This window comes from Arachis hypogaea, chromosome 18 (assembly GCF_003086295.3).
Source record: "Arachis hypogaea cultivar Tifrunner chromosome 18, arahy.Tifrunner.gnm2.J5K5, whole genome shotgun sequence".
Lineage (NCBI taxonomy): Eukaryota > Viridiplantae > Streptophyta > Magnoliopsida > Fabales > Fabaceae > Arachis > Arachis hypogaea.
In genome coordinates, this window is record NC_092053.1 from 91077279 (window position 1) to 91104607 (window position 27329).

The 27329-nt window shown below is 38.4% G+C and overlaps 4 non-coding genes across 4 annotated transcripts; 3 read left to right on the forward strand and 1 right to left on the reverse strand.

Moving 5' to 3' along the window:
- Nucleotides 1-1549: 1549 nt before the first annotated feature.
- Nucleotides 1550-1657, forward strand: LOC112773678 (small nucleolar RNA R71). The gene has a single exon (XR_003188216.1). It is a non-coding gene; the product is annotated as a small nucleolar RNA R71 (small nucleolar RNA).
- Nucleotides 1658-8412: 6755 nt separating this feature from the next.
- Nucleotides 8413-8520, forward strand: LOC112773679 (small nucleolar RNA R71). The gene has a single exon (XR_003188217.1). It is a non-coding gene; the product is annotated as a small nucleolar RNA R71 (small nucleolar RNA).
- Nucleotides 8521-15444: 6924 nt separating this feature from the next.
- On the forward strand, nucleotides 15445-15552 carry LOC112773488 (small nucleolar RNA R71). The gene has a single exon (XR_003188035.1). It is a non-coding gene; the product is annotated as a small nucleolar RNA R71 (small nucleolar RNA).
- An 11460-nt stretch (nucleotides 15553-27012) lies between these two features.
- LOC112774176 (small nucleolar RNA R71) lies at nucleotides 27013-27120 on the reverse strand. Its single transcript, XR_003188676.1, has one exon. It is a non-coding gene; the product is annotated as a small nucleolar RNA R71 (small nucleolar RNA).
- Nucleotides 27121-27329: the final 209 nt, after the last annotated feature.

Sequence of the window (27329 nt, forward strand, 5' to 3'; positions counted from 1 at the left end):
GACTCTGCTTTGAGAGAAGCTTTTCAAGCTTCCTTTCCATGGTTGCAGAGGGAGATCCTTGAGTTTTGAATACAAGGGAGTTCTCATTTCATTGAAGGACTATTTCACCTCTGTCAACATCAATCACAGCTCTTGCTGTGGCCAGGAAAGGTCTTCCTAGGATGATGGATTCATCCTCTTCCTTTCCAGTATCCAGGACTATGAAATCATCAGGGATGTAAAGGCCCTCAACCTTTACTAAAACGTCCTCTACTTGTCCATAAGCCTGTTTTCTTGAACTGTCTGCCATCTCTAGTGAGATTTTAGCAGCTTGCACCCCATAGATTCCCAGTTTCTCTATTACAGAGAGGGGCATGAGGTTTATCCCTGAACCAAGGTCACACAGAGCTTTAAAGATCATGGTGCCTATGGTGCAGGGTATTATGAACTTTCCAGGATCCTGTCTCTTCTGAGGCAATGTCAGTTGATCCAGATCACTTAGTTCATTGATGAACAAGGGAGGTTCAACTTCCCAAGTATCAATGCCAAACAATTTGGCATTCAGCTTCATGATTGCACCAAGAAACTTGGCAGTTTGCTCTTCAGTAACATCCCCATTCTCTTCAGAAGAGGAATACTCATCAGAGCTCATGAAGGGCATAAGGAGGTTCAATGGAATCTCTATGGTCTCTAGATGAGTCTCAGATTCCTTTGGTTCCTCAGAGGGAAGCTCCTTATTGACCACTGGACGTCCCAGGAGGTCTTCCTCCTTGGGATTCACGTCCTCTCCTCTCCTCACAGGTTCGGCCATGGCGCTTATGTCAATGGCCTTGCACTCTCCTTTTGGGTTCTCTTCTGTATTGCTTGGGAGAGTACTAGGAGGGATTTCAGTGATCCTTTTACTCAGCTGGCCCACTTGTGCTTCCAGATTTCTAATGGAAGACCTTGTTTCATTCATGAAACTTACAGTGGCCTTAGATAGATCAGAGACTAGATTTGCTAAATTAGAAGTATTTTGTTCAGAGTTCTCTGTCTGTTGCTGAGTTGATGATGGAAAAGGCTTGCTGTTGCTAAACCTGTTTCTTCCACCATTATTAAAGCCTTGTTGGGGCTTTTGATCCTTCCATGAGAAATTTGGATGATTTCTCCATGATGAGTTATAGGTGTTTCCATAAGGTTCACCTAAGTAATTTACCTCTGTTATTGCAGGGTTCTCAGGATCATAGGCTTCTTCTTTAGAAGATGCCTCTTGAGTACTGTTGGATGCAGCTTGCATTCCATGCAGACTCTGAGAGATCATATTGACTTGCTGAGTCAATATTTTGTTCTGAGCCAATATGGCATTCAGAGTATCAACTTCAAGAACTCCCTTCTTCATAGGCGTCCCATTACTCACAGGATTCCTTTTAGAAGTGTACATGAACTGGTTATTAGCAACCATGTCAATGAGTTCTTGAGCTTCTGCAGGCGTTTTCTTTAGGTGAATGGATCCACCTGCAGAAGTGTCCAGTGACATCTTTGATAGCTCAGATAAACCATCATAGAATATATCCAGGATGGTCCATTCTGAAAGCATGTCAGAAGGACACTTTTTGGTCAACTGTTTGTATCTTTCCCAAGCTTCATAGAGGGATTCACCTTCTTTCTGTCTGAAGGTTTGAACATCAGCTCTAAGCTTGCTCAGCTTTTGAGGAGGAAAGTACTTGGCTAAGAAAGCCGTGACCAGCTTATCCCAAGAGTTCAGGCTGTCTTTGGGTTGAGAATCCAACCATAATCTAGCTCTGTCTCTTACAGCAAAGGGGAATAGCATGAGCCTGTAGACTTCAGGATCTATTCCATTAGTCTTAACAGTATCACATATCTGCAAGAATTCAGTTAAGTACTGAAAAGGATCTTCAGATGGAAGTCCATAAAACTTGCAGTTCTGCTGCATCAGAGAAACTAATTGAGGTTTCAGCTCAAAGTTGTTTGCTCCAATGGCAGGAATGGAGATGCTTCTTCCATGTAAATTGGAATTAGGTGCAGTAAAGTCACCAAGCATCTTCCTTACATTATTATTATTTTCGGCTGCCATCTCCTCTGCCTGTTCGAAAATTTCTGAAAGGTTATCTCTGGATTGTTGTATTTTAGCTTCTCTTAATTTTCTCTTCAGAGTCCTTTCAGGTTCTGGATCTGCTTCCACAAGAATGTTCTTATCCTTGCTCCTGCTCATATGACAAAGAAGAAGGTACAAAAAAATAATAATAATAATAATGGAGATCCTTTATACCACAGTATATGGATCCCTTTGTGAGTAGAAGAAAAGAGGGGGAGACAAAGAATGTGATGTAAAGGAAGAAACACAACTGTACGGATGAAAGAGATGTGAGATGAGATGTTAGGATATGAATGAATAAATAGAATGAGATGGGGGAGGGATAATTTTCGAAAATTATTTTGAAAAAGAGTTACTGATTTTTGAAAATTGGTTTTTGAAAAATGTTAGTAATTTTCGAAAATTTTTGAAATAAAAAATAAAAAATAAAAATAATTAGTTAATTAAAAAGAAATTTTTGAAAAAGAGGGAGATATTTTCGAAAATTAGAGAGAGAGAGTTAGTTAGGTAGTTTTGAAAAAGTTAAGAAACAAACAAAAAGTTAGTTAGTTAGTTGAAACAAATTTTGAAAAGATAAGAAGATAGGAAGTTAGAGAAGATATTTTGAAACCAACTTTTTGAAAAAGATAAGATAAGAAGATATTTTTGAAAAGATATGATTGAAATTAGTTTTGAAAAAGATTTGATTTTTAAAATCTCAATTAATGACTTGATTCATAAGAAATCACAAGATATGATTCTAGAACTTAGAGTTTGAATCTTTCTTAACAAGCAAGTAACAAACTTCAAATTTTTGAATCAAAACATTAATTGATTATGTTATTTTCGAAAATTTGATATGAAAATAAGAAAAAGATTTTTGAAAAATATTTTTGGAATTTTCGAAAATAACTAAGAATTTTGAAAAAGATTTGATTTTTGAAAAAGATTTTGAAAAAGATAAGATTTTCAAATTGAAAATTTGATTTGACTCATGAGAAACAATTTGATTTTAAAAATTTTTGATAAAGTCAATCCAAATTTTCGAATTTGATGAGAGAAAAAGGGAAAGATATTTTTTTTTTTTGAATTTTTATGATGAGAGAGAAAAACACAAAAAAAATGCAATGCATGAAATTTTTAGATCAAAACATGTGATGCATGCAAGAATGCTATGAATGTCAAGATGAACACCAAGAACACTTTGAATGTCATGATGAATATCAAGAACATATTTTTGAAAAAATTTTTAATGCAAAGAAAACATGCAAGACACCAAACTTAGAATTCTTTAATGCTTAGACGCTAAGAATTTAAGAATGCATATGATAAACATGAAAAGACACAAAACAAAAAAAATCATCAAGATCAAACAAGAAGACTTACCAAGAACAACTTGAAGATCATGAAGAACTCCATGAATGCATGAAATTTTCGAAAAAATGTAAGATGCATATGCAATTGACACCAAACTTATAACATGACTCAAGACTCAAACAAGAAACAGAAAATATTTTTGATTTTTATGATTTTCTAATTTTTTGGATTTTTTTTTTCGAAAATTATATGAAAAAGAAAAAATAAGGATTCCAAAATATTTAATATGAATTCCAGGAATCTTGCATTCTTAGTCTAAAGCTTCAGTCCAGGAATTAGACATGGCTCACTAGCCAGCCAAGCTTTCAAAGAAAGCTCCAGTCCAAAACACTAGACATGGCCAATGGCCAGCCAAGCTTCAGCAGGTGATCATGGATCAGCAGCAGGTGGATGAGCAACAACTAAATTGCTCTTGATAACAAATTGCAAGCCTCAGTCCAAATGAATTTAGACATGGCTTTACAGCCAGCCAGGCTTCACATGCTTCATGAAACACTAGAATTCATTCTTAAAAATTTTGAATAAATTTTTGAAAACATTTTTATTTTTTTCGAAAACAAGAGAAATTTTTTTTGAAAATATTTTTGAAAGATTTTTGAAAAGAGAACGAAAAGAAAGTTACCCAATCTGAGCAACAAGATGAACCGTCAATTGTCCAAACTCAAACAATCCCCGGCAACGGCGCCAAAAACTTGGTGCACGAAATTGTGATGTCCAGGCTCAAACAATCCCTGGCAACGTGAGCAACTTGGTGCGCTGATCTCAATACATAATTGTCACAACTTCGATACAACTAACCAGCAAGTGCACTGGGTCGTCCAAGTAATACCTTACGTGAGTAAGGGTCGAATCCCACGGAGATTGTTGGTATGAAGCAAGCTATGGTCACCTTGTAAATCTCAGTCAGGCGGATATAAAATAATCATGGAGTTTTCGAATAATAAATAATAGAATAGGGATAGAGATACTTATGTAAATCATTGGTAGAAATTTCAGATAAGCGAATGGAGATGCTTTTCGTTCCTCTGAACCTCTGCTTTCCTGCTATCTTCATCCAATCAGTCTTACTCCTTTCCATGGTTGGCTTTATGCAAGGGCATCACCGTTGTCAGTGGCTACATCCCCTCCTCTCAGTGAATAATATGCTCACGCACCCTGTCACGGCACGGCTATTCATCTGTCGGTTCCCGATCATGCTGGAATAGGATTCACCCTCCTTTTGCGTCTGTCACTAATGCCCAGCACTCGCGAGTTTGAAGCTCGTCACAGTCATTCAATCATTGAATCCTACTCAGAATACCACAGACAAGGTTTAGACCTTCCGGATTCTCTTGAATGCCGCCATCATTCTAGCTTACGCCACGAAGATTCCTGTTAGGAGATCTAAGAGATATTCATTCTAGCTTAATTCATGTAGAACAGAAGTGTTTGTCAGGCACGCGTTCATAGGGGAGATGGTGATGAGCGTCACACATAATCATCACCTTCATCACGTTCTTGGGTGCGAATGGATATCTTAGAAGCGAAATAAGAAGAATTGAATAGAAAACAGTAGTACTTTGCATTAATCTTTGAGGAACAGCAGAGCTCCACACCTTAATCTATGGAGTGTAGAAACTCTACCGTTGAAAATACATAAGTGAAAGGTCCAGGCATGGCCGAGATGGCCAGCCCCCTAAACGAGATCAACAGTCTCCTAAGATGAAAAACTGAGACCAAAGATACCTAATACAATAGTAAGAGGTCCTATTTATAATAAACTAGCTACTAGGGTTTATATGAGTAAGTAATTGATGCATAAATCCACTTTCTGGGCCCACTTGGTGTGTGTTTGGGCTGAGCCTGAGTGTTGCACATGCAGAGGCCATTTGTGGAGTTGAACGCCAGTTTCTGTGCCAGTTTGGGCGTTCAACTCTGGTTTTGGATCCTTTTCTGGCGCTGGACGCCAGATTTGGGCAGAAGGCTGGCGTTGAACGCCAGTTTACGTCATCAATTCTTGGCCAAAGTATGGACTATTATATATTTCTGGAAAACCCTGGATGTCTACTTTCCAACGCAATTGGAAGCGCGCCATTTCGAGTTCTGTAGCTCCAGAAAATCCACTTTGAGTGCAGGGAGGTCAGAATCCAACAGCATCAACAGTCCTTCTTCAACCTCTGAATCTGATTTTTGCTCAAGTCCCTCAATTTCAGCCAGAAAATACCTGAAATTACAGAAAAACACACAAACTCATAGTAAAGTCCAGAAATGTGAATTTAACATAAAAACTAATGAAAACATCCCTAAAAGTAACTAGATCCTACTAAAAACATACTAAAAATAATGCCAAAACGCGTATAAATTATCCGCTCATCAGTGCCATCAATGGTAATAGAAAAACAAAAAGCTTATGCTTTTACCATACCAAACTTAGAATTTTGCTCGCCCTCGAGCAATAAAAGAAAGAATAGATGAAGAAGAAGAAGAAATGGAGGAGAGGGAGAGTGGGAAGTGTTTTCGGCCAAGAAGGGTGTAGAGGGGTGTGTTGTGTGAATTTGATGAAGAATGGAGGGCTTTATATTAGGGAAGGGAGGGGGGTTAAGGTTCGGCCATATGGGTGGGTTTGGGTGGGAAATTGGTTTTGAATTTTGAAGGTAGGTGGAGTTTATGAGGTAGGTTTATGGGGAAGAGTGGATGGATGTGCGTGGTGAAGAGGTGATGGGGAAGAGAGTTTGAGGTGATTGGTGAAGGGTTTTTGGGGAAGAGTGTTTATAGGGTTGTGTGAAAGAGAGTGGTGAGAAGAAGTGAGTGGAGGTAGGTGGGGATCCTGTGGGGTCCACAGATCCAGAGTGGATCCTGTGGGGTCCACAGATCCTGAGGTGTTCAAAGATTTACATCCCTGCACCCATTAGGCATGTAAAAATGCCTTTGCACCTAACTCTGGGCGTTCAGCGCCAGGTTGGTGGCCATTTTGGGCGTTCAACGCCCATTTGTGTGCCATTTCTAGCGTTGAATGCCAGAACCATGCCTGTTCTGGCGTTCAGCGCCCAGAAGCTGCCCATTTTGGGCGTTCAGCGCCAGAACCATGCTCTGTTCTGGCGCTGAACGCCAGACAGATGCTCCTCCAGGGTGTGATTTTTCTTCTGCTATTTTTGATTCCGTTTTCAATTTTTATATTTATTTTGTGACTCCACATGATCATGAACCTACAAAGACATATAACTAAGAAAAATATAGTTAGATAAATAAAAATTGGGTTGCCTCCCAACAAGCGCTTCTTTAATGTCAATAGCTTGACAGTGGGCTCTCATGGAGCCTCACAGATGTTCAGAGCATTGTTGAAACTCTCCAACACCAAAATTAGAGTTTGGATATGGGAGTTCAACACCAAACTTAGAGTTTGGTTGTGGCCTCCCAACACCAAACTTAGAGTTTGACTGTGGGGGCTCTGGTTGACTCTGCTTTGAGAGAAGCTTTTTCTGCTTCCTCTTCATGGTTGCAGAGGGAGATCTTTGAGTTTTAAATACAAGGGAGTCCTCATTCCATTGAAGGACTATTTCACCTCTGTCAACATCAATCACAGCTCTTGCTGTGGCCAGGAAAGGTCTTCCTAGGATGATGGATTCATCCTCTTCCTTTCCAGTATCCAGGACTATGAAATCAGCAGGGATGTAAAGGCCTTCAACCTTTACTAACACGTCCTCTACTTGTCCATAAGCGTATTTTCTTGAACTGTCTGCCATCTCTAATGAGATTTTAGCAGCTTGCACCCCATAGATTCCCAGTTTCTCTATTACAGAGAGGGGCATGAGGTTTATTCCTGAACCAAGGTCACATAGAGCCTTAAAGATCATGGTGCCTATGGTACAGGGTATTATGAACTTTCCAGGATCCTGTCTCTTCTGAGGCAATGTCAGTTGATCCAGATCACTTAGTTCATTGATGAACAAGGGAGGTTCAACTTCCCAAGTATCAATGCCAAATAATTTGGCATTCAGCTTCATGATTGCACCAAGAAACTTGGCAGTTTGCTCTTCAGTAACATCCTCATTCTCTTCAGAAGAGGAATACTCATCAGAGCTCATGAAGGGCATAAGGAGGTTCAATGGAATCTCTATGGTCTCTAGATGAGCCTCAGAGTCCTTTGGTTCCTCAGAGGGAAGCTCCTTATTGACCACTGGACGTCCCAGGAGGTCTTCTTCCATGGGATTTGCGTTCTCCACTCCCCTTGTAGGTTCGGCCATGGTGCTTATGTCAATGGCCTTGCACTCTCCTTTTGGGTTCTCTTCTGTATTGCTTGGGAGAGTACTGGGAGGGATTTCAGTGATCCTTTTACTCAGCTGGCCCACTTGTGCTTCCAAATTTCTAATGGAAGACCTTGTTTCATTCATGAAGCTCATAGTGGCCTTGGATAGATCAAAGACTAGATTTGCTAAATTAGAAGCATTTTGTTCAGAGTTCTCTGTCTGTTGCTGAGTGGATGATGGAAAAGGTTTAATATTCTTAAACCTGTTTCTTCCACCATTATTAAAGCCTTGTTGAGGCTTTTGATCCTTCCATGAGAAGTTTGGATGATTTCTCCATGATGAGTTATAGGTGTTTCCATAAGGTTCACCTAAGTAATTTACCTCTGCTATTGCAGGGTTCTCAGGATCATAAGCTTCTTCTTTAGAGGATGCCTCCTGAGTACTGTTGGATGCAGCTTGCATTCCATGCAGACTCTGAGAGATCATATTGACTTGCTGAGTCAATATTTTATTCTGAGCCAATATGGCATTCAGAGTATCAACTTCAAGAACTCCCTTCTTCATAGGCGTCCCATTGTTCACAGGACTCCTTTCAGAAGTGTACATGAACTGGTTATTAGCAACCATGTCAATGAGTTTTTGAGCTTCTGCAGGCGTTTTCTTTAGGTGAATGGATCCACCTGCAGAAGTGTCCAATGACATCTTTGATAGCTCAGATAAACCATCATAGAATATATCCAGGATGGTCCATTCTGAAAGCATGTCAGAAGGACACTTTTTGGTCAACTGTTTGTATCTTTCCCAAGCTTCATAGAGGGATTCACCTTCTTTCTGTCTGAAGGTTTGAACATCAGCTCTAAGCTTGCTCAGCTTTTGAGGAGGAAAGTACTTGGCTAAGAAAGCCGTGACCAGCTTATCCCAAGAGTTCAGGCTGTCTTTGGGTTAAGAATCCAACCATAATCTGGCTCTGTCTCTTACAGCAAAAGGGAAAAGCGTGAGCCTGTAGACTTCAGGATCTACTCCATTAGTCTTAACAGTATCACATATCTGCAAGAATTCAGTTAAGAACTAAAAAGGATCTTCAGATGGAAGTCCATGAAACTTGCAGTTCTGCTGCATCAGAGAAACTAATTGAGGTTTCAGCTCAAAGTTGTTTGCTCCAATGGCAGGAATGGAGATGCTTCTTCCATGTAAATTGGAATTAGGTGCAGTAAAGTCACCAAGCATCTTCCTTACATTATTATTATTTTCGGCTGCCATCTCCTCTTCCTGTTCGAAAATTTCTGAAAGGTTATTTCTGGATTGTTGCAATTTAGCTTCTCTTAATTTTCTCTTTAGAGTCCTTTCAGGTTCCGGATCTGCTTCAACAAGAATATTCTTGTCCTTGCTCTTGCTCATATGACAAAGAAGAGGGCACAGAAAAAATAATAATAATAATAATAGAGATCCTTTATACCACAGTATAGGGATCTCTGTGTGAGTAGAAGAAGAGGGGGAGACAAAGAATGTAATATAATGGAAGAAACACAACTGTGAGGAGGGTTGAGATGTGAGATGAGATGTTAGTAGATGAATAAATAAATAGAATAAGATGGGAGAGGAGGAATTTTCGAAAATAATTTTTGAAAAAGAGTTAGTGATTTTTGAAAATAGTTTTTGAAAAATGTTAGTAATTTTCGAAAATTAAGATTTAAAAATTAAAAATTAAAATAATTAATAAATTAAAAAGAAATTTTGAAAAAGGGGAAAGATATTTTCGAAAATGAGAGAGAGAGAGAGTTAGTTAGGTAGTTTTGAAAAAGCTAAGAAACAAACAAAAAGTTAGTTAGTTAGTTGAAACAAATTTGAAAATCAATTTTGAAAAGATAAGAAGTTAGGAAGTTAGAAGGATATTTTTAAATCAAATTTTTGAAAGAGATAAGAAGATATTTTTGAAAAGATATGATTGAAATTAGTTTTGAAAAAGATTTGATTTTTAAAATCACAATTAATGACTTGATTCATAAGAAATCACAAGATATGATTCTAGAATTCAAAGTTTGAATCTTTCTTAACAAGCAAGTAACAAACTTCAAATTTTTGAATCAAAACATTAATTGATTATGTTATTTTCGAAAATTTGATATAAAAATAAGAAAAAAATTTTTGAAAAAATTTTTTGGAATTTTCGAAAATAACTAACAATTTTGAAAAAGATTTGATTTTTGAAAAAGATTTTGAAAAAGATAAGATTTTCAAACTGAAAATTTGATTTGACTCATGAGAAACAATTTGATTTTAAAATTTTTGAAAAAGTCAATCCAAATTTTCGAATTTGATGAGAGAAAATGGGAAAGATATATTTTTTTTTTTTGAAATTTTTATGATGAGAGAGAAAAACACTAAAAAGATGCAATGCATGAAATTTTTAGATCAAAACATGTGATGCATGCAAGAATGCTATGAATGTCAAGATGAACACCAAGAACACTATGAATGTCAAGATGAACATCATAGACACAATTTTGAAAAACTTTTAATGCAAAGAAAACATGCAAGACACCAAACTTAGAATTCTTTAATGCTTAGACACTAAGAATTCAAGAATGCATATGAAAAACAATAAAAGACACAAAACAAAAAATCATCAAGATCAAACAAGAAGACTTACCAAGAACAACTTGAAGATCATGAAGAACACTATGAATGCATGAGAATTTTCAAAAAATGCAAGATGCACATGCAATTGACACCAAACTTATAACATGACTCAAGACTCAAACAAGAAACATGAAAAATATTTTTTTGATTTTTATGATTTTCTATTTTTTTTATTTTTTTTTTCGAAAATTAATTGAAAAAGGAAAATAAGGATTCCAAAATTTTTAATATGAATTCCAGGAATCTTGCATTCTTAGTCTAAAGCTTCAGTCCAGGAATTAGACATGGCTCACTAGCCAGCCAAGCTTTCAATGAAAGCTCCGGTCCAAAACACTAGACATGGCCAATGGCCAGCCAAGCTTCAGCATGTAATTCAGACATGACACGCCTGACATACTCATTCCCAAAGGAATTAGACATGGCTTTACAGCCAGCCAGGCTTCAACATGCTTCATGAAACACTAGAATTCATTCTTAAAAATTTTGAATAAAATTTTTGAAAACATTTTTATATTATTTTCGAAATCAGATGAGAAAATTTTAGAAATATTTTTGAAAAATTTTTGAAAATAAAATAAAAAGAAAATTACCTAATCTGAGCAACAAGATGAACCGTCAGTTGTCCAAACTCGAACAATCCCCGGCAACGGCGCCAAAAACTTGGTGCACGAAATTGTGATGTCCAGGCTCGAACAATCCCTAGCAACGTGAGCAACTTGGTACGCGTAATCGTGATTACACTTTAATTATGTAAAATTCATGGATCTTTCTTCCCCTGGCAATGGCGCCAGGAACATGGTGCCAATACCATGGTTCACAACTTCGATACAACTAACCAGCAAGTGCACTGGGTCGTCCAAGTAATACCTTACGTGAGTAAGGGTAGAATCCCACTGAGATTGTTGGTATGAAGCAAGCTATGGTCACCTTGCAAATCTCAGTTAGGCAGATATAAATTGATAATGATGTTTTCAAATAATAAATAATAGAATAGGGATAGAGGTACTTATGTAAATCATTGGTAGGAATTTCAGATAAGCGAATGGAGATGCTTTTCGTTCCTCTGAACCTCTGCTTTCCTGCTATCTTCATCCAGTCAGTCTTACTCCTTTCCATGGCTGGCTTTATGCAAGGGCATCACCGTTTTCAGTGGCTACATCCCCTCCTCTCAGTGAAAAATATGCTCACATGCTCTGTCACAGCACGGCTAATCATCTGACGGTTCTCGATCATGCTGGAATAGGATTCACCCTCCTTTTGCGTCTGTCATTAACGCCCAGCACTCGCGAGTTTGAAGCTCGTCACAGTCATTCAATCATTGAATCCTACTCGGAATACCACAGACAAGGTTTAGACTTTCCGGATTCTCTTGAATGCCGCCATCATTCTAGCTTACGCCACGAAGATTCTGATTAGGAGATCTAAGAGATATTCATTCTAGCTTGTTGCATATAGAACGGAAGTGTTTGTCAGGCACGTGTTCATAAGGGAGAATGGTGATGAGCGTCACACATAATCATCACCTTCCTCATGTTCTTGGGTGCGAATGGATATCTTAGAAGCGAAATAAGATGAATTGAATAGAAAACAGTAGTACTTTGCATTAATCTTTGAGGAACAGCAGAGCTCCACACCTTAATCTATGGAGTGTAGAAACTCTACCGTTGAAAATACATAAGTGAAAGGTCCAAGCATGGCCGAGATGGCCAGCCCCCTAAAACGTGATCAATAGTCTCCTAAGATGAACAATGGATTAAAACTGAGACACAAGATTCCTAATACAATAGTAAGAGGTCCTATTTATAATAAACTAGCTACTAGGGTTTACATGAGTAAGTAATTGATGCATAAATCCACTTCCGGGGCCCACTTGGTGTGTGCTTGGGCTGAGCTTGAGTGTTGCACGTGTAGAGGTCCTTCTTGGAGTTGAACGCCAGCTTTTGTGCCAGTTTGGGCGTTCAACTCTGGTTTTGGATCCTTTTCTGGCGTTGGACGCCAGATTTAGGCAGAGAGCTGGCGTTGAACGCCAGTTTACGTCGTTTATTCTTAGCCAAAGTATGGACTATTATATATTGCTGGGAAGCCCTGGATGTCTACTTTCCAACGCAATTGGAAGCGCGCCATTTCGAGTTCTGTAGCTCTGGAAAATCCACTTTGAGTGCAGGGAGGTCAAAATCCAACAGCATCAGCAGTCCTTCTTCAACCTCTGAATCTGATTTCTGCTCAAGTCCCTCAATTTCAGCCAGAAAATACCTGAACTCACAGAAAAACACACAAACTCATAGTAAAGTCCAGAAATGTGAATTTAACATAAAAACTAATGAAAACATCCCTAAAAGTAACTAGATCCTACTAAAAACATACTAAAAACAATGTCAAAAAGCGTATAAATTATCCGCTCATCAAGGTATCTCAGGGATTTCTTGATGGTGAGCTTCTTCATATGCCTGTTGAGATCCATGAATGTGCTCTCTTGTTTGCTCCATCCTTTTCTTAGTGATGGGCTTGTGAGATAAATATTTCCATCTCCCATGGCTCAGAGGTGGAAGCATTTGTCTTCCCTTTCCTCTTTCTTGAGGTGCCATTAATGGTAATGGAAAAACAAAAAGTTTATGCTTTTACCACACCAAACTTAGAATATTGCTCGCCCTCGAGCAAGAGAAGAAAGAATAGATGAAGAAGAAGAAGATATGGAGGAGATAGAGGGATGTGTGTATTCGGTCATATGGGTGGGAAAGAGATTTTGAATTTTTAAGGTAGGTGGGGTGTATGGATGTGAGTGGTAAAGTAGTGATAGGGAAGAGAGATTGAGGTGATTAGTGAAGAGTTTTGGGAAAGAGTGGTTATTGGATGGTGTGAAAGAGGGGTGAGAAGAAGTGAGTGGAGGTAGGTGGGGATCCTGTGGGGTCCACAGATCTTGAGGTGATCCTGTGGGGTCCACAGATCCTGAGGTGTTCAAGGATTTACAACCTTGCACCAAATTAGGCATGCAAAATGCCCTTGCACACAACTCTGGGCGTTCAGCGCCAGATTGGTGCTTGTTCTGGGCGTTGAACGCCCATTTGTAGCCCATTTCTGGCGTTGAACGCCAGAACCATGCTTGTTCTGGGCGTTCAGCGCCAGCTCTTCTCCAGGGTGCATTTCTGGCATTCAAACGCCCAGATGCTGCCCATTTCTGGCGTTCAGCGCCAGAACCATGCTCTGTTCTGGCGTTGAACGCCCAAAATATGCTTCTTACTGGCGTTTAAATGCCAGTAAGGTCTTCCTCCAGGGTGTGATTTTTCTTCTGCTGTTTTTGATTCCGTTTTCAATTTTTATATTTATTTTGTGACTCCACATGATCATGAACCTAATAAAACATGAAAAACAATGAAAATTAGATAAATAAACATTGGGTTGCCTCCCAACAAGCGCTTCTTTAATGTCAATAGCTTGACAGTGGGCTCTCATGGAGCCTCACAGATGTGCAGAGCTTTGTTGAGACCTCCCAACACCAAACTTAGAGTTTGGATATGGGGGTTTGACACCAAACTTAGAGTTTGGTTGTGGCCTCCCAACACCTAACTTAGAGTTTGACTGTGGGGGCTTTGTTTGACTCTGCTTTGATAGAAGCTTTTTATGCTTCCTCTCCATGGATGCAGAGAGAGATCCTTGAGTTGTAAACACAAGGTTGTCCTCATTTATTTGAAGGATCAATTCTCCTCTGTCCACATCAATCACAACTCTTGCTGTGGCTAGGAAAGGTCTTCCTAGGATGATGGATACATCCTCATCCTTCCCAGTATCTAGGACTATGAAATCAGTAGGGATGTAAAGGCCTTCAACCTTTACTAACACGTCCCCTACTTGTCCATAAGCCTGTTTTCTCGAATTGTCTGCCATTTGTAATGAGATTTTAGCAGCTTGTACCCCATAGATTCCCAGCTTCTCTATTACAGAAAGGGGCATGAGGTTTATCCCTGAACCAAGGTCACACAGAGCCTTTTCAAAGATCATGTTGCCTATGGTACAAGGTATTACGAACTTTCCAGGATCCTGTTTCTTCTGAGGCAATGTCAGTTGATCCAGATCACTTAGTTCATCGGTGAACAAGGGAGGTTTATCTTCCCAAGTCTCAATACCAAATAATTTGGCATCCAGCTTCATGATTGCACCAAGAAACTTGGTAGCTTGCTCTTCAGTAACATCCTCATTCTCTTCAGAAGAGGAATACTCATCAGAGGTCATGAATGGCATAAGGAGGTTCAATGGAATCTCTATGGTCTCTAGATGAGTCTCAGATTCCTTTGGTTCCTCAGAGGGAAACTCCTTATTGATCACTGGACGTCCCAAGAGGTCTTCCTCCTTGGGATTCACGTCCTCTCCTTCCTTCACAGGTTCGGCCATGGTGATTATTTCAATGGCCTTGCACTCTCCTTTTGGATTTTCTTCTGTATTGCTTGGGAGAGTACTAGGAGGGATTTCAGTGATCCTTTTACTCAGCTGGCCCACTTGTGCTTCCAAATTTCTAATGGAGGACCTTGTTTCATTCATGAAACTCACAGTGGCCTTAGATAGATCAGAGACTAAGTTTGCTAAATTAGAAGTATTTTGTTCAGAGTTCTCTGTCTGTTGCTAAGTGGGTGATGGAGAAGGTTTACTATTGTTAAACCTATTTCTTCCACCATTATTAAAGCCTTGTTGAGGCTTTTGTTGATCCTTCCATGAGAGATTTGGATGATTTCTCCATGGTGAATTATAGGTGTTTCCATAAGGTTCACCCATGTAATTTACCTCTGCTATTGCAGGATTCTCAGGATCATAAGCTTCTTCTTCAGAAGATGCCTTTTGAGTACTGTTGGATGCAGCTTGCATTCCGTTCAGACTCTGAGAAATCATATTGACTTGCTGAGTCAATATTTTGTTCTGAGCCAATATGGCATTTAGAGTATCAATTTCAAGAACTCCCTTCTTCATAGGCGTCCCATTATTCACAGGATTCCTTTCAGAAGTGTACATGAACTGGTTATTAGCAACCATGTCAATGAGTTCTTGAGCTTCTGCAGGCGTTTTCTTTAGGTGAATGGATCCACCTGCAGAAGTATCCAATGACATCTTAGCCAATTCAGACAGACCATCATAGAATATATCCAGGATGGTCCATTCTGAAAGCATGTCAGAAGGACACTTTTTGGTCAGTCCTTTGTATCTCTCCCAAGCTTCATAGAGGGATTCACCTTCTTTCTATCTGAAGGTCTGAACATCCACTCTAAGCTTACTCAGCTTTTGAGGAGGAAAGAACTTGGTTAAGAAAGCCTTGACCAGCTTATCCCAAGAGTTCAGGCTATCCTTAGGTTGAGAGTCCAACCATATTCTAGCTCTGTCTCTTACAGCAAAAGGGAAAAGCATGAGCCTGTAGACTTCAGGATCTACTCCATTAGTCTTAACAGTATCACATATCTGCAAGAATTCAGTTAAGAACTGAAAAGGATCTTCAGATGGAAGTCCATGAAACTTGCAGTTCTGCTGCATCAGAGAAACTAGCTGAGGTTTCAGCTCAAAGTTGTTTGCTCCAATGGCAGGAATGGAGATGCTTCTTCCATGTAAATTGGAATTTGGTGTAGTAAAGTCACCAAGCATCCTCCTTGCATTATTGTTGTTGGGTTCGGCTGCCATCTCCTTTACTTGTTCGAAATGTTCAATAAGGTTGTCTCTGGATTGTTGTAATTTAGCTTCTCTTAGTTTCCTCTTCAGAGTCCTTTCAGGTACTGGATCAGCTTCAACAAGAATGCCTTTTTCCTTGTTCCTGCTCATAAGAAAGAGGAGAGAACAAGAAAAGAAGAGGAGTCCTCTATGTCACAGTAAAGAGGTTCCTTATTGTTAGTAGAAGAAGAAAAGGAATAGGGGTGAAGAAAAATGAAGAATCCAAACACAAGGGTAAGGATAGGAGCAGTGATGTGAGATGAAGAGAAGTGTTAGTGGATGAATAAATAATTAGAAGGAGATGAGGGAGAAGGATTTTCGAAAATTATTTTTGAAAAAGGGTTAGTGATTTTCGAAAATAGTTTTTGAAAAAGGTTAGTAGTTTTCGAAAATTTTAAAATCAAAAGTTAAAATAATTAGTTAATTAAAAAGAATTTTTGAAAAATGGGGAAGGGATTTTCGAAAATTAGAGAGAGAGAGTTAGTTAGGTAGTTTTGAAAAAGATAAGAAACAAACAAAAAGTTAGTTAGTTAGTTGAAACAAATTTTGAAAATCAATTTTTGAAAAGATAAGAAGATAAGAAGTTAGAAAAGATATTTTAAAATCAAATTTTTGAAAAAGATAAGATAAGAAGATATTTTTGAAAAGATATGATTGAAATTAATTTTGAAAAAGATTTGATTTTTAAAATCACAATTAATGACTTGATTCACAAGAAATCACAAGATATGATTCTAAAACTTAAAGTTTGAATCTTTCTTAACAAGCAAGTAACAAACTTGAAATTTTTGAATCAAAACATTAATTGATGATGTTATTTTCAAAAATTAGGAGATAAAGATAAGAAAAAGATTTTTGAAAAATATTTTTATAATTTTCGAAAATAACTAAGAAAAGTGAAAAAGATTTGATTTTTGAAAAAGATTTTGAAAAAGATAAGATTTTTAAAATTGAAAATTTGATTTGACTCATAAAAACAACTAGATTTTAAAAAGTTTTGAAAAAGTCAACTCAAATTTTCGAATTTATGAGAAAAAAAAAGGGAAAGATATTTTTTTTATTTTTGAATTTTTTTTATGATGAGAGAGAAAAACATGAAAATGATGCAATGCATGAAAATTTTTAGATCAAAATAATGAATGCATGCAAGAATGCTATGAATGTCAAGATGAACACCAAGAACACTTTGAATGTCAAGATGAACATCAAGAACATATTTTTGAAAAATTTTTTTTTATGCAAAGAAAACATGCAGGACACCAAACTTAGAAATCTTTAATGCTTAGGCACTAAGAATCCAAGAATGCATATGAAAAATACCATACAACACGAAACAAGAAAACATCAAGATCAAACAAGAAGACTTACCAAGAACAACTTGAAGATCATGAAGAACACATGCATGAATGCAATTTTCGAAAAATGCAATATGAATATGCAATTGATACCAAACTTAAAAATTGACTCAAGACTCAAACAAGAAACACAAAATATTTTTGATTTTTATGATTTTATGATTTTTTTGTATTTTCTTTTAATTTTTTCGAAAATCATTTTGAAAAAGAAAAATAAGGATTCCAAAATTTTTAATATGAATTCCAGGAATCTTATGCTCTTTAGTCTAAAGCTCCAATCAAAGGGTCAGGCATGGCTTAATAGCCAGCCAAGCTTTAGTGAAAATATGAGTGTAATTCATTCAATTTTAAGCCAAAACCTCTGTCCAAAAGAATTTAGACATGGTTTTATAGCCAGCATGCTTCAACATACTTCATGAAACTCTAGAATTCATTCTTAAAAATTCTGAAGAAAAAATATATTTTTGAAAACATTTTTATTTTAAAAAATTTTTTTTTTTCGAAAACAAAGGAGAAATTTTTGAAAGTTTTTGTTTTGAAAAGAAAATGAAAAGAAAGTTACCAAATCTGAGCAACAAGATAAACCGTCAGTTGTCCAAACTCGAACAATCCCTGGCAACGGCGCCAAAAACTTGGTGTTGTTGCCGGATCAAAACTTGGCACTGATGTTACCGGACCAAAAGCTTGCCGAAAACTCGAACAATCCCCGGCAACGGCGCCAAAAACTTGGTGTACGAAATTGTGATCATCAATGGCGCCATCAACATGGTACGCTCAATTGTAATCTTAACTTTTTATCACAACTTCGCACAACTAACCAGCAAGTGCACTGGGTCGTCCAAGTAATAAACCTTACGCGAATAAGGGTCGATCCCACGGAGATTGTTGGTATGAAGCAAGCTATGGTCACCTTGTAAATCTCAGTCAGGCGGATATAAAATAATTATGGAGTTTTCGAAATTAAATAATAATAGAAGGATAGAAATACTTATGTAAATCATTGGTGAGAATTTCAGATAAGCGCATAGAGATGCTTTCGTTCCTCTGAACCTCTGCTTTCCTGCTGCCTTCATCCAATCAATCCTACTCCTTTCCATGGATGGCTTTATGTAAGGGCATCACCGTTGTCAATGGCTACATCCCATCCTCTTGTGAAAATGGTCCAAATGCTCTGTCACAGCACGGCTAATCATTTGAGGTTCTCAATCATACTGGAATAGGATTCACCCTCCTTTTGCATCTGTCACTACGCCCAGCACTCGCGAGTTTGAAGCTCGTCACAGTCATTCAATCCCTGAATCCTACTTGGAATATCACAGACAAGGTTTAGACTTTCCGGATTCTCATGAATGCCGCCATCAATCTAGCTTACACCACGAAGATTCTGATTAAGAGATCTAAGAGATACTCATTCAATCTAAGGTAGAACGGAAGTGGTTGTCAGGTACGCGTTCATAGGGAATGATGATGATTGTCACGTTCATCACATTCATGTTGAAGTGCGAATGAATATCTTAGAAGTGGAATAAGTTGAATTGAATAGAAAATAGTAGTACTTTGCATTAATCTTTGAGGAACAACAGAGCTCCACACCTTAATCTATGGAGTGTAGAAACTCTACCATTTGAAAATACATAAGTGAAGAGAGAGTAAGTATGGCCGAATGGCCAGACCCCATGATCTAAGAACTAGGCGTCCAAAGATGTCTAATACAATAGTAAAAAGTCCTATTTATAATAAACTAGCCACTAGGGTTTACAGAAGTAAGTAATTGATGCATAAATCCACTTCCGGGGCCTACTTAGTGTGTGCTTGGGCTGAGCTTGAAGTCTACACGTGGAGAGGTCATTCTTGGAGTTGAACGCCAGCTTTTGTGCCATTTTGGGCGTTGAACTCCACTTTGCAACTTGTTTTTGGCGCTGGACGCCAGAATTGGGCAGAGAGCTGGCGTTGAACGCCAGTTTGCGTCGTCTAAACTTGGGCAAAGTATAGACTATTATATATTGCTGGAAAGCCCTGGATGTCTACTTTGCAACGCAATTGGAAGCGCGCCATTTTGAGTTCTGTAGCTCCAGAAAATCTACTTTGAGTGCAGGGAGGTCAGAATCCAACAGCATCAGCAGTCCTTCTTCAACCTCTGAATCTGATTTTTGCTCAAGTCCCTCAGTTTCAGCCAGAAAATACCTGAAATCACAGAAAAACACATAAACTCATAGTAAAGTCCAGAAATGTGAATTTAGCATAAAAACTAATGAAAACATCCCTAAAAGTAACTAGATTCTACTAAAAACATACTAAAAACAATGCCAAAAAGCGTATAAATTATCCGCTCATCACTTCTCCTGCGGGGTAAAGTGTTTTTTCCGCCAGGAGTTATCATGCATAAGCTCCAGGAGAGACATAGAGGATTCACCTCTTTTCCGTTTGCTAGTTGTTGCCTTTTCTTTTCCCTTTCTTTGAGGGTCAGACATCCTGAAAAACAGAAATCTAGGATATAATAAAAGCAGGAAAACAAGTAGGCAATTAACAAGATAAGCACATAGTGGCAAAGGAGCAGTAGAATAATGAAATGAGTTGAATAATTATGCATTTTGGAGTATTTTAGAGTTAAAAAGCTGAGATGAAAAATTACAATCCAAAATATGTTATAAGTAAAATACCTGTTAACTAGGAAAAACAATAATCATGCCATGAAGTAAAAAGTTGAAGGAGTTAGTTAAAAAGCAAAGAGGTAAGTTTAGAAAGTTAAAAGTGGTTAAATTTGAAAAAGAGGTTAGAAAGCAGAAATCAGTGAGTTAGTAAAAAGAAAGTCAGAGTAAGTGGCATAATGATTGGTTTCTAAGCAACAAGAATTTCACAATTTTAAGAAACAGACAACTCATATTCAAGCAAGGAAATCAAGTTGTTGATGATTCATATAGATATAGAAATAGCGAAAAAGTGAAATCTAATCAATAATAATGTGATTTATTAACCCGAAAAATAGATGAATAGGAATGTTGGCCCGTGCATTATGAATTGGTTTGGTAAAGGCTGAGGAGTGCCAAATTCAAATTGCCAAAACAAAAACATGAATGAATATCAAAATAATTTACAGAAAATTGGGCAGCATTCCGGCTAAAATTGGATGTTCTCGGATAATAAACAGCAAGCAGAATAGTTCATATAAATTAAAGTAAAGCTGCAATTACATATACGGAATATGAATCATGAAAAAGCAGTGTAAAAAGCAGTATGAAACAGGAAAGAACAACATATGAACAGTACTAATATCACAGCAATAGCAGAATTGCGAAAATTATAAAACAAGTAGCAAGAACAGCGCAATTAATTAGGCCTAAATCCACTAACCACATCCTAGCTACCTAACCACCTAGAATCCACTACAACATACATCTCTAACTATCCTAAATTTAAACATAAACTGAGAAATATGCAACTAACGACGTATGAAAGAAAAGCGGCGTTCGGCAGAACCTGGTGGTTAGAGGCACAAGTATGGAACGAAGAGAGGTGGTGGGAGTGGGGTGGTGTTGGCGGCAGTGCAGCGGCGGCATAGGGTGGTGCGGCAGCGAACCTTGGTGGCGGCAGGGATGGTTTTGTGGTGTTGGCTGAGGGCTGGGGTGCAGGGAGGGGAGGTTAAGGGGGAAGGAAGGGAGGGGGTGGGCGTTGGTGGTGGGAGGCGCGGCGGTGAGGGCGCGGTGGGGGTGGCTGGCCGCGGAGGAGGTAGTGGTGGTGGAGGGGAGAAGAGAAGAGAAAGAGAAGAAAGAGAGGGAAGGAAGAAAAGAGGGGGTGGCGTCACGGTCGTGGCTGGGTGGTCGAGGATGGTGCGGCGGTTGGAGGTGGTTGGCTGGGAGTGGTGGTGGTTGGGGGTGGGTTGCAGAGAAGAAAGAAAGAAGAAGGGGAATGGGGGGGCGCGACGGGTAGGGTTTCGCGTCACTTGGGGTTAGTAAATTCGAATCCACGCGAACGCGTGGGGCACGCGGTCGCGTGGCTAGGGTGGATGGGGGGTTGACGCAATCGCGTGAGTGACGCGATCGCATGGAATGGGTAAAAGGATGCATGACGCGGTCGTGTGAGGCACACGATCGCATCGCTGGAAATTGTGCTAAACGCACGATTCCAGCGTCGTTTCAGCGCAACTCTCTGTCTCCTTTGGGGTGTTGTGCAATCTACGCGTCGCTCACGCTTTCGCGTGGGATGGGTGTTTTGCAAGTGACGCGTTCACGTCAGGGACGTGAACGCGTGGGCCCTTTTGTGCTAAACGCACAACAGCCGCACGATTCCAGCCTAGATTTCTGGGCGTTGGATTTTTACGCCAATTTCCAGATCGCTGATGCGTAGGGGGTGTTTTTCGCAATTGATGCGAACGCTTTAGCGATGCGATCGCGTCGCACGCCTTCCTCTCTTTTTTTTTATGCAATTATGCAGTTATGTAGTATGTAATGCTAATGCAAATGCTTATGAATAATATCCAGGTTCAATGAAAATAAAACAATATAAAAATAAACAAAAAAAAATAAAATGGAAACGCGAACGATCATACCATGGTGGGTTGTCTCCCACCTAGCACTTTTAGTTAAAGTCCTTAAGTTGGACACTGGATGAGCTTCCTTTTATGGCGGCTTATGCTTAAATTCATCCAGAAATCTCCACCAATGTTTGGAATGCCAACAGCCTCCGGGATCCCAAACTAGGCATGTGAAACTTTTGAGCAGCTTCAAACAGGTCCTCAGGCTCCTGGGGTGACGAATGTCGGAATAGATTCTAGGATCCCAAACTTTGCTGTTAAATCCGCTGTCGTCTTGATCTATATTTTTCCATTCGGGCAGTTTAGAAATTAGATTCTCACCAAGAAGACCAAACGTTCTCCGAGATCCATTTGATTGAACATGATACCAATCCATGCACTTCGAGTTGAAGCGTGGAACCTTATTGAACCTTGTGCACCAGCTCTGAGTACGAGCCATTTCTCTCTTACTCTTAAAGCTACAGAGAGCTCTAAGCTGGCCATCTGTTTCAAGCAAACAATATTCAAGTGGAAAAGTAAAGATAAAGGTTAAGGATTGTACCCACTTTAAGCTCGTATTAGGTGGTAATGACCTTGGGATAGGTGTTTCCAGTGGTTTTGTAAGTTCTACTCCCTTGTAATCTTCTGTGAATTCCTGCACTTCTTTGCAAAATTCTTCAGCTGCAACATCGTCCTGATCAAAGTCTTCTATGTCTTCCTCATCACTCAAGTCATAAGCTGGAAGTTGAGAGAAATCTACCTCCGCATCATCTTCGTATTCACTTGGGGAAGATTCTTCCATCTCGGAGAATTCACTTGCGGTTGCAAGTTCATTACTAGGAAAATTTGACTTGTGACTATCATCATCAAGGAAACTTGCGTCTTGGGTTATTCCGTCTAGTTTTTCAAGAAATACCTGCTTTGGGGGTTGTGCACTACCCTCCTTAGCATTAATTGTAACGTCCTTGACAAAATTTTTCACAATTCTGGATTCCCATGGAGGTTCTGTGATGAGCGGATAATTTATACGCTTTTTGGCATTGTTTTTAGTATGTTTTTAGTAGGATCTAGTTACTTTTAGGGATGTTTTCATTAGTTTTTATGCTAAATTCACATTTCTGGACTTTACTATGAGTTTGTGTGTTTTTCTGTGATTTCAGGTATTTTCTGGCTGAAATTGAGGGACTTGAGCAGAAATCAGATTCAGAGGTTGAAAAAGGACTGCTGATGCTGTTGGATTCTGACCTCCCTGCACGCAAAGTGGATTTTCTGGAGCTACAGAACTCGAAATGGCGCGCTTCCAATTGCGTTGGAAAGTAGACATCCAGGGCTTTCCAGCAATATATAATAGTTCATACTTTGGCCAAGAATTGACGATGTAAACTGGCGTTCAACGCCAGCTTTCTACCCAAATCTGGCGTCCAGCGCCAGAAAAGGATCCAAAACCAGAGTTGAACGCCCAAACTGGCACAAAAACTAGCGTTCAACTCCACAAATGGCCTCTTCACGTGAAACACTTAAGCTCAGCCCAAACACACACCAAGTGGGCCCCGGAAGTGGATTTATACATCAAATACTTACTCATGTAAACCCTAGTAGCTAGTTTATTATAAATAGGACCTCTTACTATTGTATTAGGCATCCTGGATTGTATTTTGATCCTGTGATCACGTTTTGGGGGCTGGCCATCTCGGCCATGCCTGGACCTTCACTTATGTATTTTCATACGGTAGAGTTTCTACACTCCATAGATTAAGGTGTGGAGCTCTGCTGTTCCTCAAAGATTAATGCAAAGTACTACTGTTTTCTATTCAATTCATCTTATTTCTCTTCTAAGATATCCATTCGCACCCAAGAACGTGATGAAGGTGATGATTATGTGTGACGCTCATCATCCTTCTCCCTTATGAACGCGTGCCTGACAAACACTTCTGTTCTACATGAATTAAGCTAGAATGAGTATCTCTTAGATCTCCTAACCAGAATCTTCATGGCGTAAGCTAGAATGATGGCAGCATTCAAGAGAATCCGGAAGGTCTAAACCTTGTCTGTGGTATTCTGAGTAGGATTCAATGATTGAATGACTGTGACGAGCTTCAAACTCGCGAGTGTTGGGCGTTAGTGACAGACGCAAAAGGAGGGTGAATCCTATTCCAGCATGATCGAGAACCGACAGATGAATAGCCGTGCCGTGACAGGGTGCGTGAGCATATTATTCACTGAGAGGAGGGGATGTAGCCACTGACAACGGTGATGCCCTTGCATAAAGCCAGCCATGGAAAGGAGTAAGACTGATTGGATGAAGATAGCAGGAAAGCACAGGTTCAGAGGAACGAAAGTATCTCCATTCGCTTATCTGAAATTCCTACCAATGATTTACATAAGTATCTCTATCCCTATTTTATTATATAATATTCGAAAACACCATTATCACTTTATATCTGCCTGACTGAGATTTACAAGGTGACCATAGCTTGCTTCATACCAACAATCTCCGTGGGATTCGACCCTTACTCACGTAAGGTATTACTTGGACGACCCAGTGCACTTGCTGGTTAGTTGTATCGAAGTTGTGACAATTATGAATTAAGATCAGAGCACCAAGCTTTGGAGCCATTACCAGGATTTGTTCGAGCCTGGAGATCACAATTTCGTGCACCAAGTTTTTGGCGCCGTTGCCGGGGATTGTTTGAGTTCTCGGCAAGCTTTTGGTCTGGTAACATCAGTGCCAGATTCCCTTTTGATCCGGCAACAGCACCAAGTTTTTGGCGCCGTTGCCGGGGATTGTTTGAGTTTGGACAACTGACGGTTCATCTTGTTGCTCAGATTAGGTAATTTTCTTTTTATTTTATTTTTCAAAACTTTTTCAAAAAAATTTCTCTTGTTTTCGAAAAAAATAAAAATGTTTTCAAAAATTTATTCAAAATTTTTAAGAATGAATTCTAGTGTTTCATGAAGCATGTGAAGCCTGGCTGGCTGTAAAGCCATGTCTAAATTCTTTTGGACTGAGGTTGCAATTTGTTATCAAAGAGCAATATACTCTCGTGTTAAAGGCTAAAGCTTGGCTGGCCATTGGCCATGTCTAGTGTTTTGGACTGGAGCTTTCATTGAAAGCTTGGTTGGCTAGTGAGCCATGTCTAATTCCTGGACTGAAGCTTTAGACTAACATGGCAAGATTCCTGGAATTCATATTAAAAATTTTGGAATCCTTATTTTTTCTTTTTCATATTATTTTCGAAAAAATCCAAAAAAATTAGAAAATCATAAAAATCAAAAATATTTTTGTGTTCTTGTTTGAGTCTTGAGTCATATTATAAGTTTGGTGTCAATTGCATATGCATCTTGCATTTTTTTGAAAATTCATGCATTCATAGTGTTCTTCATGATCTTCAAGTTGTTCTTGGTAAGTCTTCTTGTTTGATCTTGATGATTTTTTGTTTTGTGTCTTTTATTGTTTTTCATATGCATTTTTCGTTTCTTAGAGTCTAAACATGAAAGATTTCTAAGTTTGGTGTCTTGCATGTTTTCTTTGCATTAAAAAATTTTCAAAAAAATATGTTCTTGATGTTCATCATGATCTTCATAGTGTTCTTGGTGTTCATCTTGACATTCATAGCATTCTTGCATGCATTCATTGTTTTGATCTAAAAATTTCATGCATTGCATAATTTTCATGTTTTCATAAAAAATTCAAAAAATCAAAAAAATATCTTTCCCTTTTTCTCTCATCAAATTCGAAAATTTGATTTGACTTTTTTAAAAATTTTTAAAATCAAATTGTTTCTCATGAGTCAAATCAAATTTTCAATTTGAAAATCTTATCTTTTTCAAAATCATTTTCAAAAATCAAATCTTTTTCAAAATTCTTAGTTATTTTTGAAAATTCCAAAAATATTTTTCAAAAATCTTTTTCTTATTTTTATATCAAATTTTCGAAAATAACATAATCAATTAATGTTTTGATTCAAAAATTTGAAGTTTGTTACTTGCTTGTTAAGAAAGATTCAAACTTTAAGTTCTAGAATCATATCTTGTGATTTCTTGTGAATCAAGTCATTAATTGTGATTTTTAAAAATAAAATCTTTTTCAAAAACTAATTTCTATCATATCTTTTCAAAATATCTTCTTATCTTATCTTTTTCAAAAATTTGATTTCAAAATATCTTTTCTAACTTCCTAACTTCTTATCTTTTCAAAATTTGTTTCAACTAACTAACTAACTTTTTGTTTGTTTCTTAACTTTTTCAAAACTACCTAACTAACTCTCTCTCTCTAATTTTCGAAAATATCTTCCCTCTTTTTCAAAAATTTCTTTTTAATTAACTAATTAATTTTATTTTTTATTTCAAAAATTTTCGAAAATTACTAACATTTTTCAAAAACCATTTTCGAAAATCACTAACTCTTTTTCAAAAATATTTTCGAAAATTCTCTCTCTCCCATCTTATTCTATTTATTCATTCATATCCTAACATCTCATCTCGCATCTCAACCCTCCTCACAGATGTGTTTCTTCCATTACATTACATTCTTTGTCTCCCCCTCTTTTCTTCCACTCACAAAGGGATCCCTATACTGTGTTATAAAGGACCCATATTATTATTATTATTTTTGTGCGCCCTCTTCTTTGTCATATGAGCAGGAGCAAGGATAAGAACATTCTTGTGGAAGCAGATCCAGAACCTGAAAGGACTCTGAAGAGAAAATTAAGAGAAGCTAAAATACAACAATCCAGAGATAACCTTTCAGAAATTTTCGAACAGGCAGAGGAGATGGCAGCCGAAAATAATAATAATGAAAGGAGGATGCTTGGTGACTTTACTGCACCTAATTCCAATTTACATGGAAGAAGCATCTCCATTCCTGCCATTGGAGCAAACAACTTTGAGCTGAAACCTCAATTAGTTTCTCTGATGCAGCAGAACTGCAAGTTTCATGGACTTCCATCTGAAGATCCTTTTCAGTTCTTAACTGAATTCTTGCAGATATGTGATACTGTTAAGACTAATGGAATAGATCCTGAAGTCTACAGCCTCATGCTTTTCCCCTTTGCTGTAAGAGACAGAGCTAGATTATGGTTGGATTCTCAACCTAAAGACAGCCTGAACTCTTGGGATAAGCTGGTCACGGCTTTCTTAGCCAAGTACTTTCCTCCTCAAAAGCTGAGCAAGCTTAGAGCTGATGTTCAAACCTTCAGGCAGAAAGAAGGTGAATCCCTCTATGAAGCTTGGGAAAGATACAAACAGTTGACCAAAAAGTGTCCTTCTGACATGCTTTCAGAATGGACCATCCTGGATATATTCTATGATGGTTTATCTGAGCTATCAAAGATGTCACTGGACACCTCTGCAGGTGGATCCATTCACCTAAAGAAAACGCCTGCAGAAGCTCAAGAACTCATTGACATGGTTGCTAATAACCAGTTCATGTACACTTCTGAAAGGAATCCTGTGAGCAATGGGACGCCTATGAAGAAGGGAGTTCT